Raw genomic sequence first — 13,509 nt, forward strand, 5'->3', positions numbered from 1 at the left:
AGGGCTCCATTATTGTCCCTATCTATAAAAGTGGTGAGAAATCTGCTCCCAGAAACTACCGTCTAGTTGCCTTAATTGACAACAAAGCTAAATACTACACGAGCACCATACTAGAGGATCATGAGTAATGGGCAGCGAACAAGGAGTTATACCACTCAACCGAACCGGCTTCGCTAAAAACACAGGAACTTTAACCAATATCTTAACATTGTCATTACTTATGGACAAAGCAGCAGCACTTCATCTGTATTTTGTTGACTATAAGGCCGCCTTTGATAATATTGTGAGAGCCAAAATTTGGGAAAAACTGGTAAACTGAAAGATTCCGCAAGCACTGCTGGGCACAATAATATCCCTACACACAGACACTTGGGCACAGGTCAAACTGGACGACAGCACAAGCCTGTCTAGGCGAATTCCAACAACCAAAGGACTCAAACAGGGCTGTATGCTTGCGCCGACTCTGTTTAACCTTTATGTGGCCGACCTGACGCAGACCTTGGACCAATGCAATGCACATGCTTCAAGGTTAGAAGGTAAGGCTCTAACTAGCATCCTGTAAGCTGATGATGTAGTATTAATCAATCACACACATGTGGGTATGCAACATCTTTTAAACGCTCTCCAAAAATATTCCAATGAAAACTCACTGGAAGAAAATCTGGATAAAACGAAAACAATGTCCATTAAAAGACGAGGGGAAAAACCCCACCACTAGCACTTAGGGAATAACAAGCTACAAAACACAACAAATTACAAATATCTAGGGGGAATATTTGACAATAGCGGCCAGTTTAAAAGCCAGCTAGAGTCAATCAGAAGGAAAGGTGCGGCCCTGGTGATGACGCTGAGGCAAATAAAAACTCTGCTCATGGGGCCGAGGCTCTCTCCACTTCTTCAGATTGCGCAAGCCAAAATCCTGCCCACGATTACATACGGCAGTGAAGCGTTAAAAGGAAGAGACGCACACACCCTCAACAGCACCTTAACCAGGGCGCTTATAGAATCATGTTCAATATCCCTTTCTACGCATCCGCCGCCCAGATTCGTCTTGAATCTTGCCTCATCAAACAACAGTTAGCAACACAGGGGTCGTACATAACTTGCTGGCACAAGATCAAGAACGCCACCGTAAACAGTCTAAGCCATCTACTGTGGCAGGAGCTTCAACATAAAACAGCGGCTCCGGCAAGCAAACACTTATATCAGTGCCTAAAGAACACTGGCCTCAGTCAGGTCTGGGAAATTCCGACCACACATGCGGTCTTGAAGAAATTGTGGGGAACACGATATGGAGTATGTCGTTTGTAAACAGCAAAGTTACCTTCGTGCAGAGAAAACACCCTTGGATGACAATAAACGGCTATGTATCAATAAGGCCAAAACCATATTTCAGTGCAGGGTACTCCAGGGCCATCAAGGAGAATTTCCTGAAACATCTATTGGGAAAATTGCCAGCTGCTCAGCATTTACCACCATGGTTGTGGGGTCAAAAGTCTCCAAATTGCAGCTTGTGTAGTAACAGTGTCGAGGACATGGCTCACTTGATATGAACCTGCCCCAGCCTAAGAAGAGAAAGATTGTGTCTGCTGAAGTTTCATTTGAATCTGCGAGGGATCCGAAGCAAGGAGGCAAGCTGTGATAACCTGCTTTAACTCAGACGATCCACAGATGAATTATAAGCTAGTAAAATTCTTAGCACGGATAGACGAGAAGCTGGGAAACGGTGGTTACACCACTTGCAAATGTTAGAACTTGTGATCAGTGGGAAAATCGCATACGATTAACGAACTGTTACAAACCTTTGTGCAAACCGGCTGAAGAACAAATCAAGCAAAGGCGCAAGAGGGTCACACCCAAGGACTCATGAACTTTGCCTAAACTGGGCCTGGCAATTTGCACAATAATTTTTTTAATCATCAAATGTTTTTTTATCTGGTTTTAATTCCTTGTCTTAGTCACACACAAGCATCATTTTTACGCTCTTTTTTTAATTGTAAATTTTGTATCCGTTTTAATTAACTATATACAATAAACTTACTAACATGTCATGATTGACTGTATCTACACTGCAAAACTCTCTCAAGTCCTTATTAAATGTAGATATGTTAAATGTACTTGTTTTCGCTGTTTTTGTAAACAAAAGTTTGGAATGATAATTCCCACAGATTTATATAATTAGGTGCAGCCATCACATGTGTGCTCAGTTCCTTGGTGCAAGTACACCTATCTGCAGCGCACAGAGATTTCATACTTAAACAGAGGAAAAATGTTAGAGGGAACATTGCCCCGAAGTATCATTTATTGTTTCACAGTCTCTACATATTTTCATTTCCCAATTGCTCCATTTGCCCTGCATTTCTTCTCTGCCTCCTTTGGCCACAGTTCCTGTATCTGTATTGAATCAGTTCCGGTGCTACGGCGGGAGGTTCACATGGTAAGCTTCTGCCAGGGTCCCCCTTCCGATGCCATCCTGCAGGCGATAAGGGCCTGTGGAGCACCGATGAGCTCTGATGGAACCCCTCTGGACCCCTCAGTGCTGAGTGCAGTGTCCAGAGCAACAAACAGTGCTAATTTTGGCACTCAGCGGCTGATGGCCACGGAGACGCAGGCGGCCCTCCGGATGGCAGTGGAGGGCTGTGACTAGCGGCTGAGCGAGACCCATCGGCACCAGAGGCCTGCTGCCCAGAGAGGCCCAGAGCCTGAGACAAGCGGCATAGTGCCAATATCGGCAACTGTTGTCACATAACACATAGTAAGTACATAAATAAACCACACGACACTTTTGTAAGTGGAGAAATATTGCTGCAGGTTTATTAGCATAACCAATATGCAAACATGGTGGGTTATCTTACGGGCGATCCGATCCCAGGGCAGGCCAACCCCTATGCAGCCTGCCCATCTGATAAGCCTAAATTACACCGTGGCAGTCGCCGATTGGTGCATACCAAATCTTGGGAGGGGCCACCCCTCCCATCCGTGGACCACCAGTCCACGTGCTTACTCACGCCCCCCCGAAAGAGGTGGGCGGAGCGTATGCTGGCAGCCCCCGGTTGCTCAGACCCACAACCGCCCATAGGACTAACGGGGCGCCGTAGTTCTTCCAGGGGACAACTCTAGACATCCCTGGGTATCCAGGCTTAGCACCACGCTGTGCTGCTGCATGAAGTACCCCTTGGTATCTGCAGACTCTGGATCGCCCTGTAAATCCTCCTGCAACACAAAGTAACATGTTAGAAAGCCTAACCCCCCCCTTGTACCTCCACTGCTGGGTAAGCGGAGGGGCGGGCAAGGCGAGACGAGAGGGACAAGAGGGCGAGGAAGGGGCGGGGACAGCCTAAATACCCCCTCCGCCGGAAGTAACCATTTGCCTGACGTCTTCCCTGACTGAGCCCAGGGACTAGACCGGGTGCCCCCAGTGCCTTCATGCGGCACTAAGGCGGCCGCCCTGGTAGGGGGGCTGCTGCGCAACCCCCCCGGGCAGCCTTGCATAGTGCCAATATCGGCAACTGTTGTCACATAACACATTGTAAGTACATAAATAAACCACACGACACTTTTGTAAGTGGAGAAATATTGCTGCAGGTTTATTAGCATAACCAATATGCAAACATGGTGGGTTATCTTACGGGCGATCCGATCCCAGGGCAGGCCAACCCCTATGCAGCCTGCCTGTCTGATAAGCCTAAATTACACCATGGCAGTCGCCGATTGGTGCATACCAAATCTTGGGAGGGGCCACCCCTCCCATCCGTGGACCACCAGTCCACGTGCTTACTCACGCCCCCCCCCCCCGAAAGAGGGGGGCAGAGTGTATGCTGGCAGCCCCCGGTTGCTCAGACCCACAACCGCCCGTAGGACTAACGGGGCGCAGTAGTTCTTCCAGGGGACAACTCTAGACATCCCTGGATATCCTGGCTTAGCACCACGCTGTGCTGCTGCATGAAGTACCCCTTGGTATCTGCAAACTCTGGATCGCCCTGTAACTCCTCCACAGCCTTGGGAGTGGCCACCGTCACTACCAGGGCCCCCCACCAAGGTAGACCTATTTACTTACAACCTGCTGCAGCCAAAGCTTCCCCTAGGTCCAGTAGGAAAAGATCCATGCCTAAACTAGAGAGGTGCACCCCATCTCCCTCCAGGCACCCTGTGGACTTGGCGTGTATAAGACCATGCCTGATGAAGCCAAAACCTCTTTGCTCTGCAAAACTGTGCATGGCTCGATTAACTTTCCTCCTAGACACCTCAATAGCTTCCCCTGAACGTGCTCCCCTCCAAACAGTACGTGGTGTCATCTCTGACCACCACAGTTCGCATGACCCCATTATGGACCGGCGGCCAGCATGCACCATCAGGACAGGTGCCCCCATCCTTTCTAAACTCCCCGTGGATTTTTGACTGAAATGACCTGAAACCTATAACTAGGCATTGGTCCAATGTTACCTTTGCATGGCTGAAGAACAATACCTTTGACAAGACACTCCTGCCAGGCAGTGTCAATGCGGGAGGAGGTAAGAGATGACAAGCCCGCCTTACTTCCTCTTTCACTCAGTTGTCTGAGTCTGGCACTAGTAGGAGTATGTCCATAGCATTCCGTTAGTCACCACCCAATGTGAAGCCTTGCCCTCCCAAAATTCTGCTAGTATACCAGGGAGAGACAGGACAGAGTGACCTCAGAGGAGAACCAACGTGTAAAATTCTTCTCTAATTTGCATACTGGGAGAGCCAATTGTTCTCCTGCTATTTTGTAACCCAAAAGTGTTACCCAGGGGTTTCCCTTAATCATATGGACCATATCGCCCTCGTTGGATGACCACTTCCACAACCTGGTACTAAGTGAATCTACCAGGATCTGCACCTGAACCAGAGGTCGGACCCAAGCCCCTCTAAGTTCTGCCGCTCGACCTGCCTGTTAACATGAATCCCAGGGCAAACCACAGGCATCTAACTCATGCTTGCCATGCCTGAGCTAAAACACCTCTGGGAGGCAAAACACCGGCTAACCACCTAAATGCATTCTGAATGTTCGCTGACAACTGCCAAGGGAAACGCGCATAACTGAAGCAACTGGTGCTATGCCATCAAATCTCAATTCCCCCTACTCTGACTGCAAAATGTGCTCTTGTGGTTGACCGGATTAGTGCTCCCTCCCATCCCTATGATTGTGGAGCCGCTGCAGCAGATGCTAATGATGGGATAACGAGCACCGCAAAACAGACATGGAGTGATCCTGAGAAAGAAAAGGTTGGACCACAACCACCACCATACCCCGCCTGTAATCAGTAAGGTTTACTTTGCCATCTGCAGTAGTGCAGCCACAATTTGCCGCCATCCAACCTGTGCAGTATCCTGTTCTGGGCAGCCCCCACATTCTTCCACTGGGCATCTCTGCCTGATGTAAGTGACCTAGGTAAAATGTCTCCCTGCCAGGCAGCCTGCCAATGAAAAATACATCACCTACACCGTGAGTACCCTACCTGCCTTTGCGATTTCGCTCAAATCTTGCCTGTCCTTCCTACCTTCCCAGATGATCCAGCAAACTTTGCTGTACTCAGTCGATTGGCCTGACCAAACATCAAACCCACCAGTTTGGGCCACATAACCTGCCCCCCAGACTCTGCTGCAACAACCAATGAGCAGGACATGACAGAAGGTAAGGGGCTCCCGGTAGTACTTAAAAGTTTCCTACTGCCCAACCAGCTGTGCCCCTCGGAAGCTGACCAACAGTGGTGGGACCACTCCTGTCTATTCTAGTACTAGTCGTCCCTGTTAACCTGTCACTGCCTGATGTGTGCCTAGGTACATTGTCCCCTTGCATGGTGGCCTGCCAGCGAGACAAATATCCAATACACGACGAGTACCACTCCCTGCCTTCGCTAGAATCCTGCCTGGCATTCCTGCATGCCCAGATATACCAAGCGATGACGGCTCTCCTCATTCAATTGACCCGACCACAGGAGCTTGTAGACACCCCCTGCATAAAACCAAGGTGACAAACAGGGAGATAACAGTCAGGCTAACCCCAATCTGCCGAAGAAGGACCCACCACACGGCTATGCCCCAATAACAACCATCCCGCAGCAAACCGACACTATGGATGACAACAGGAGTCTCACACTCAACGCCCGCAGAAAACACCGCAAGTAACGGCTCGTCTACTATCGAATAAGTAACAACGGACATCCTTTCTGCATCTGACGCGAATGCCGTTTCAGAAGCGAACTGGGACCCCAAGGCCTCTAGCATCGGTGCAGACCTTGGCCCTTATGGTGTGTGTGATCTTTGCCCACTTTAGTGTGAGCCAGGCCCCACGATGCATACTTTCTTCAAGACGAAAGCACACGTAAACCTCCCTAGCTGCACCGTGCCGCTGGGTCATCCTACCCTATGAAACCCTTCTAAACGACCCGGGAACATTGACTCACCCACAACACCCAAGCTTAAATCTTTTGCTTAGCCTAGGTGCTGCAGGCGATGAGTACACCGTCCCCCTGTTCCCGGACACAGCGGTGAAGAGACCCCGGAGAACCTGGCTAGTAAGAAAGACACCAACAAAGCAGAGGAAGCCCTGCACAAGCTGCAAGTATCGATTAAGAGTTAAAACTGGTCTGCCGGGCTCTCCAGCTAGCTCAGGCAATGACTATGGCATGCAGCCCGGCCACCAGCACACCGTACATTTGCTAGGTGTCCCGCTTGATGAAAGGCCTGACTGATCGCCATCCATGGCGTTAATCTTACACGCATTGAGAATTACATCTCAGTTATACAAATGTAAATGTGTGTGAACAAAAAGGTGTAGAACGTTAAACATGAGCGCCAGATGCATGCCATACTGAGCACATGTCGCTGCATCCCTATATTAACTACAATTAGCACCACCTACCACACGGCCAACTATTGACTAACCAGCTGAGACCAGCAAAAGCGCATAAAGCACAGGGTCACAGTGCACGTGCCCGACTTGGAAAGCAGCAGCCATAATGTAGCCGGACAGGCGATGTGCACCTAGCGCTGGTGATGCCGCCGACCACCTTCTAGCCGGCTGCCGCTAAGAGCCCCTTCCTTGCCTGGGGGACCCTGAAGCACCGCTTACTTACACCACAAAGATCCAGGCGGGCTGTGCGTTACTGCACACCGGAAAGAACGTACACTGCGGCTTCGTTGCCGGGTTGAAACTGTTACCAGCCCCTCCCCCTGGAGTCCATAATTAAAGCAGGATAACCGTAGCAGGCTGGAGATGAGCAAAGACAAGGAGTCTGGGCGACGCGACAGCAACGTATTCGTGCATGTTCGATTCTGTCACGCGGACACGGGCACCAAGCTCATAACGACAGATACAACCAATTAAACGAAGAGCCCACCTCTTCGCTGACACTAATTTTTGTCAAAATTCCCCTAAGGCGGGTGCTGACCCAAGCAGATTAAACCTCCCGCCTCACCTGTGAGGACCGCACAGCCAATCCACTCCCACTGTGCTGACCAGAGTACGCGGATGACAATCTCAGCAAGGCACCCTGACCATTTATGTACGCACATCCCATCACATTAATCTGGGATTGGCCGTAAATGACAGAACAACACCAACACCAATATTCTAGTTGGATTCCCCGCCGACTGTGACGAAAAACGCACGCGGCTTGCCAATGGACAAAGCACGCTTCAAGAAATTCCAAAACCGTGAAGCATAACCGGCTGCAGGGGAGGAACGTTATGCCCCCGCTGCTCATGCACAATATCTGTGAAGGGAACACAACAATAAGTACCATGTTCCAAGCGGGTAGGTAACTGCACAGCCAGTCTAATACCGCTGTGCTGCCCAGAGGACACGGTTGACGATCTCAGCACTGGCACCCTGCCCAATATGGAACACACACCCCATCGCATTAATTTGGGATTGGCAACCAAAAGACAGGCATAACCTCAACACCCTAAAATATAATCAAATTAATCGCAGACTGAGAAGAGAAATGCATACGGCTTCCCGAGGGACCAGGCACCCTTAGTCATTTCAACCGCAACAAAAACATCCCCAGGGTGCATGGTAGGAGCATATCGTTCTAGGGGAATCGGGAACGCCAGAATGATGACCAGTGTTCCCCCAGTGGGTAACTGTGCCAAAAGCACCCAGGCCTCCCCTGGACAAAGCTGATCCTCTTACCGGGAAACTTGCCTTGCTTTGCAGTCCGAGACACCTTGTGTGTGAATGCACGCCGTGCCACACATGAACACGCCCCGTTCAATGCAGAAAGTAGGTGCTATGTGGCAGCAAATAAACCAACTCAAAATTGCGCATGCATGCCTAACTCACCCTTCCGACAAGAAACTAGGCAACCCATGAATGCGCAGGAGTAGGTGGTATCCACATCACCTAGGTTGGGCGGCCCTGGCATCTAGAACACCACCCGATTTCAACTAGTCCGCTGGCCCTGACATGCGTTACCCTGGCCACAATAACCCGGGAGACCCGATATGCGCCTACATGTCTGGCTGCAGGCTGCTGAACATCGTGTCTGGCCAAAAACGCTCTTACAATGAGATTGATGAACACCAATACGGCTGCAGTTCAAACCAGAGCCAGCCGAATTCAAAAGGAAATCCTGGTCCCTTATTTCTAGCCAGACGTATTCTACACTGTTTAATACTTCTTAACCAAATCTCCCTACCTCTCCAATCGCAAGTAATCATAACAACAAGAGAGCACGTTCACCCGTAGGTAACTTGGCGCAAATAATAGATGGTTCTTGTTACCCAACTCGATGGAACTCATTTGTCGCCTCAGGAGGATGAAAGGCTGAGCAATAAGGTAACTTGGCACTAAATAACAGATTGTTCCTGTTGCCCAACTCAATGGTACTCATTTATCGACCTCAGATGGATGCAAGTCTGAGCCATTAGGTAACTTGGCACTAAGTAACAGATGCCACTTGTTACCCAACTCCAAGGTACTCATTTTATCGACCTCATATGGATGAAAGGCTGAGCAATTGGGTGACTTGGCACTAAATAGCAGATGGTTCTAGTAACCCAACTCAGTGGTACTCAATTAATCAACCTCAGCTGGATGAAAGGCTGAGCAATTGAAACTGTGACCCAGAGGTCGGACACCGGTCCCTGTAGGGGGGGTATTAGTTCACTGAGCCACCGGACCCGGTCCTATTACCACACTAAAGACCACTTTCTAGAAGAAACAGATATTGCTTCATACAGTACTATGTTGAATATCCTATATGAATAATAGAATTTTTAAATGCTGGAACATTAATTTTCCCTCTGTCACTCAAGAATATTTCAACTAGAACTAGTGAAAGTCCTTCAGCCTTATGAGTTTCGGACTCCTGCGAAAATACATTCGGTGACTACGGCAGTCTGCGCATGTTTTTCTTTTCCCTTTACTGTAGCCTGTCTCGAGTCAGCCGCGCTCGATATGGGGCGCAATCCTACCATGGATTCAACCCAGCTCTATTGACTGGGGGTGAGTGTCTGACGGTTTCAGCACTCCGTCCATCATCTCCCTGCGTTTGCCCAAAGCCTTATCTTCGCCATTACCAGACACATCCTGCTTTTCAGCTGATCCTGTCTGCTGGGACAATCTTCCGAACCATTTCTCCTTCTCTCTGACCAAAGCACGACACAGCAGACCTGCACCGGAGATCCTGCACTCCGAACAATACCAGGTGAGGCAGGCTGAGTGGGCCGCGCCCGCCGGGGCAGCGCACCAGACCCCTCGATAGAGAAGCCGAGCGAGGAACAGAGTGCCCGGCGACTGGCGCACTGTAGCGGAGCTGGGCAACCAGCGTGAAAAGGAGCCTCGCTGCCATGGAGCTTACCGTTCTACATGTGCATTTTAAAAACCCTTGGGGGGAGGCATTCCTCAGGCCAGGCAGAAGCATTTATTTTTTGTGTGCATCTTTTAAATAGCGCGGCTCGACCCGACGGCACTGGAGCACTGAACACGAGCACCGTAATTACATACACATTCAGGTACGGGGAGATGACGTGATTAGCCCAGAAGCCCAGAAAGTGGACGCGACCTCGAGGCTCGAACCCTGGTTGCCTGCACCAAGGTCGGCAACGCAGCTGACGGACCCCATCTCCTCCCCAGGTTGCAATCAAGTGATTTGGCCAGAATCACACCATGCTGTGCCGAAGCCGAGACTAGAACGATGTGCTCCTGCGCCACAGTCCGCAGCTCTACCCATAAGGCCACCTCGTCTCTATAAAAGCGCAAACTCGACCCGAAGGAGATGGGCGCTTTCCAAGCAACCAAGCCCTGCTTCTCTGCAGGAGATGCGCGTTGAATTGCTTTGCGACAAGTTACCCTCCCAAAGGAGGCTCCTGGAAATACGGGCAGGCAGCTCCCAGTTTCTGGCCGCCCCCCTTTGCCGCCGTCTCAGTCCAGCCTGGGAGCTGTTCACCGAGTCAGGGCTCAGCAAGATTGCATGAACTCAGGCACAACCCTGTCTAAAGGAGTGTGCGGTGTCGCAGGCAGCCAAGCCAACAAGCCACTCACCCGACAAAATCAACAGCTCATAGCCGTATCTACATACACATACAAGCACGGGGAGATAGTGAATGGCACTGCCGATGCCCAACCGAAAGCACCAAGGCACCCGTTATCTCACATGTATTAAAAACTGATGTCCAATAACTCCCAGACCCCCTTCCCTCCCTGGTACAAAGACCTCAGTCCACGCAGCGCCAAACGAGCCGTCCATATGACCAAGGTCACACACGGCACTCGCGTGTGGAAAGGTGCATCATGGATTTACTGTGCCGACCATTACTAGAGAAGTGTGCACGCGGGGTGCAAGGGAGGGGATGAACAAGCTCTCCTCTAGACCGGAACAGAAACAATCGAAATGAACCTGTAGCCTTGAACGTAAGAGTCTCAGGCCTTAACCATTAGGCCACGGTGACTCTTCAAAAGCGCGAACTCGACCCGAAGGTACCAGAGCGCCTACCATGGCACTGATCTACATTACACATTCAGGCACGGGGAGACTAAGTAGATGGCACTGCCGATGCCCGACCGACAAAAACACACGCGCGCCTCTCCCCCCGCCGCATGGCCAACCTCCCTGCCGGTGAACTCGGCCTGGCATTGTGCCCGCAACCCCCCCCGCCCATGGCACTCCGACCACAGGGCCCCGTCACCTGGTGCTGCCCAGGGACAGGGCCGGGGCGGGGAGAGGAGGCAGGCAAGCTCACCGCTAGCGACGAGGCTCTGAGGCTGCTGGGCGCGCGGACGACCGAGCTTCCAAGGTGAGACGAGAGGGACAAGATGGCGAGGAAGGGGCGGGGACAGCCTAAATACCCCTGCCCCCTCCGCCGGAAGTAACCATTTGCCTGACGTCTTCCCTGGCTGAGCCCAGGGACTAGACCGGGTGCCCCCAGTGCCTTCATGCGGCACTAAGGCGGCCGCCCTGTTAGGGGGGCTGCTGCGCAACCCCCCCGGGCAGCCTTGCAGAAGTGATGGAGTAGCGAGAGTGCCCCCAAGGGGGGCCTTGAGGACAGACCCTGTGGCGTGTAGATTGGGACCCTGTGGCGCTGTGGGTGTTTGAGGCAGTCAGGACACCTGACTTCGTGGCATGGATCCGCCTGCCCTAAGCATCCTCCCCCTTCCCACAGCTAGAGCCCAGCACAAGCTTAAAATCAGCCCCGGGATCCTGCATGCCGCCTCCTCCCACCACCGCCCAGCCTTCTACCCCTACGGCTATCACCCGCTTGGCGATTACTGAAGACCCAAGATCTCCACCCGTGAGTGCAACAGGACCCTGAAGGCCTGGCTGAACGACTGCGGGAATATCATGCTCTGTAAATATGTCATCTATAATTGTCCAACCCTAATCGCTTCTTAAAATGTAATCTTGAGTGAAATTGTAACTTGTACATGTTTAACTCTAACCACTATTATCTGTAGTACATGTTTGTACATGCTACCATTCTTATTTTGAGTTTAGAGTTTATTTGTTTGTATCTTTTATGTTATTCATGTACTCTGAAGTCCTTATGTAATGTAACTGGTTCAATTGTAAAGCGCTCCAACACCTTCGGGTAAAGTTGGCGCTATATAAAAATGCATAACTAAATAAATAATTATCTCTTCACTTCCACAGCTCTCTACAGACCAGCAAATTTTAACTTTTTTTTGTTGCAGTTTTATATAGCCTAAACACGATCGGAAGTGATTGTAACTGGTGCTCATGCAAAGCGCTCCAATAGGACCAATACCTTCGGGTCGAGTTTGTGCTGCATAAAACTGAAAAAAATGGAGCGCTTTACATGAGGGCTAGTCAGGGCACAAGTCCTATCAAAAGCAGTGGGGGGACTGACCAAGATAGACACTATGCAAGTGAAAGCATGATGCATGCCATCACAGCATGTCACGACGTAGCGCTATAAAAGGAATAAAATAGTGGTATTTAAATTATTTGTGTAACTACTGGGACAGACCACCCCATCTGAGTCTTCCAGTGTCTGCACTTATATACAGGGACAGAACAAAGTCAAAAGCATGCATCTCTTAAGTATCTGTGAAGAGATGGGAAGCTGTGTGCCTTAGTTTCCCTCTGTGGCATTTACATCTGTGTGAGGTTCCAGGCCTCCTCCAGTCAAGATATTCAAACAAAAGGAGGCCTGATGGCCCCTTAACTGCGGCCTGGCTGGAGGAAAAAAAAAACAAGCATTGGCATAGCCCATAGGTCTCGCCTTTGGAACCTTATAAGTATTTAGTTATGCAGCACACTATCCCTGGTTCAACAACATCAACTTGCATGTCTAAACACTTCTACGGTCCCAAAGGCTGGACCTATTGGCTATGCCAATGCTTGTTGAAAGTGGTATGGGGTACTATTGTATGACCTGCTTGCTATTGTGGATGCTGTTAAAGGATGAGAAGAGAAAATAAAGGTAATTAGAGGGGTGGAAGTGATAAACCCATGGGAGAAAGAGACGTCTTTGTAGACTGGTTCCACATACTTAGTACTTGAACCACGTAGTGGAGGCACTGGTAACCTGGTACTTTATGGATGTTGCCTGTTGTGTCTCTGTGTTTTTATTAGGAGAATGAACAGGATCCGGATCCACGTGCTGCCCCCAAACCGGGCTCGACCGTCCACAGCAGCAAGACTTCAGGAGCCCCTGGCCTGTGCCTTTGTCCACCGCTCCTGCACCACCTCCCCCCCCCCCCCCACCCCTCTGGAAGGCTTCGACTTCTGTCCCAAGCATATCCTTGAAGACCGTAACACGCCCTTTAAGCAGTGCAGTTACATCTGGTCGAAGAATGTGCGCCGATGCCCATACGCTGCGCCCAAGACGTGAGTCCTGGGCTCACTGTGTCACTGGAATCAAGCTATCCTGGCTGAAGAGGGGTGAAACCCCGAAACCGGACCTAGGATGTTTGTTTCCGGTCCAGGGAGGACCTGGCTTGGCAGTTCGGGCTGGACTGTTCCCATGAGGCACAGGGTCATGACTGATTTGCATACAGCCAGGTCTAAACTGGGGTGGCAT

This window comes from Triturus cristatus, chromosome 9 (assembly GCF_964204655.1).
Source record: "Triturus cristatus chromosome 9, aTriCri1.1, whole genome shotgun sequence".
Classification (NCBI taxonomy): domain Eukaryota; kingdom Metazoa; phylum Chordata; class Amphibia; order Caudata; family Salamandridae; genus Triturus; species Triturus cristatus.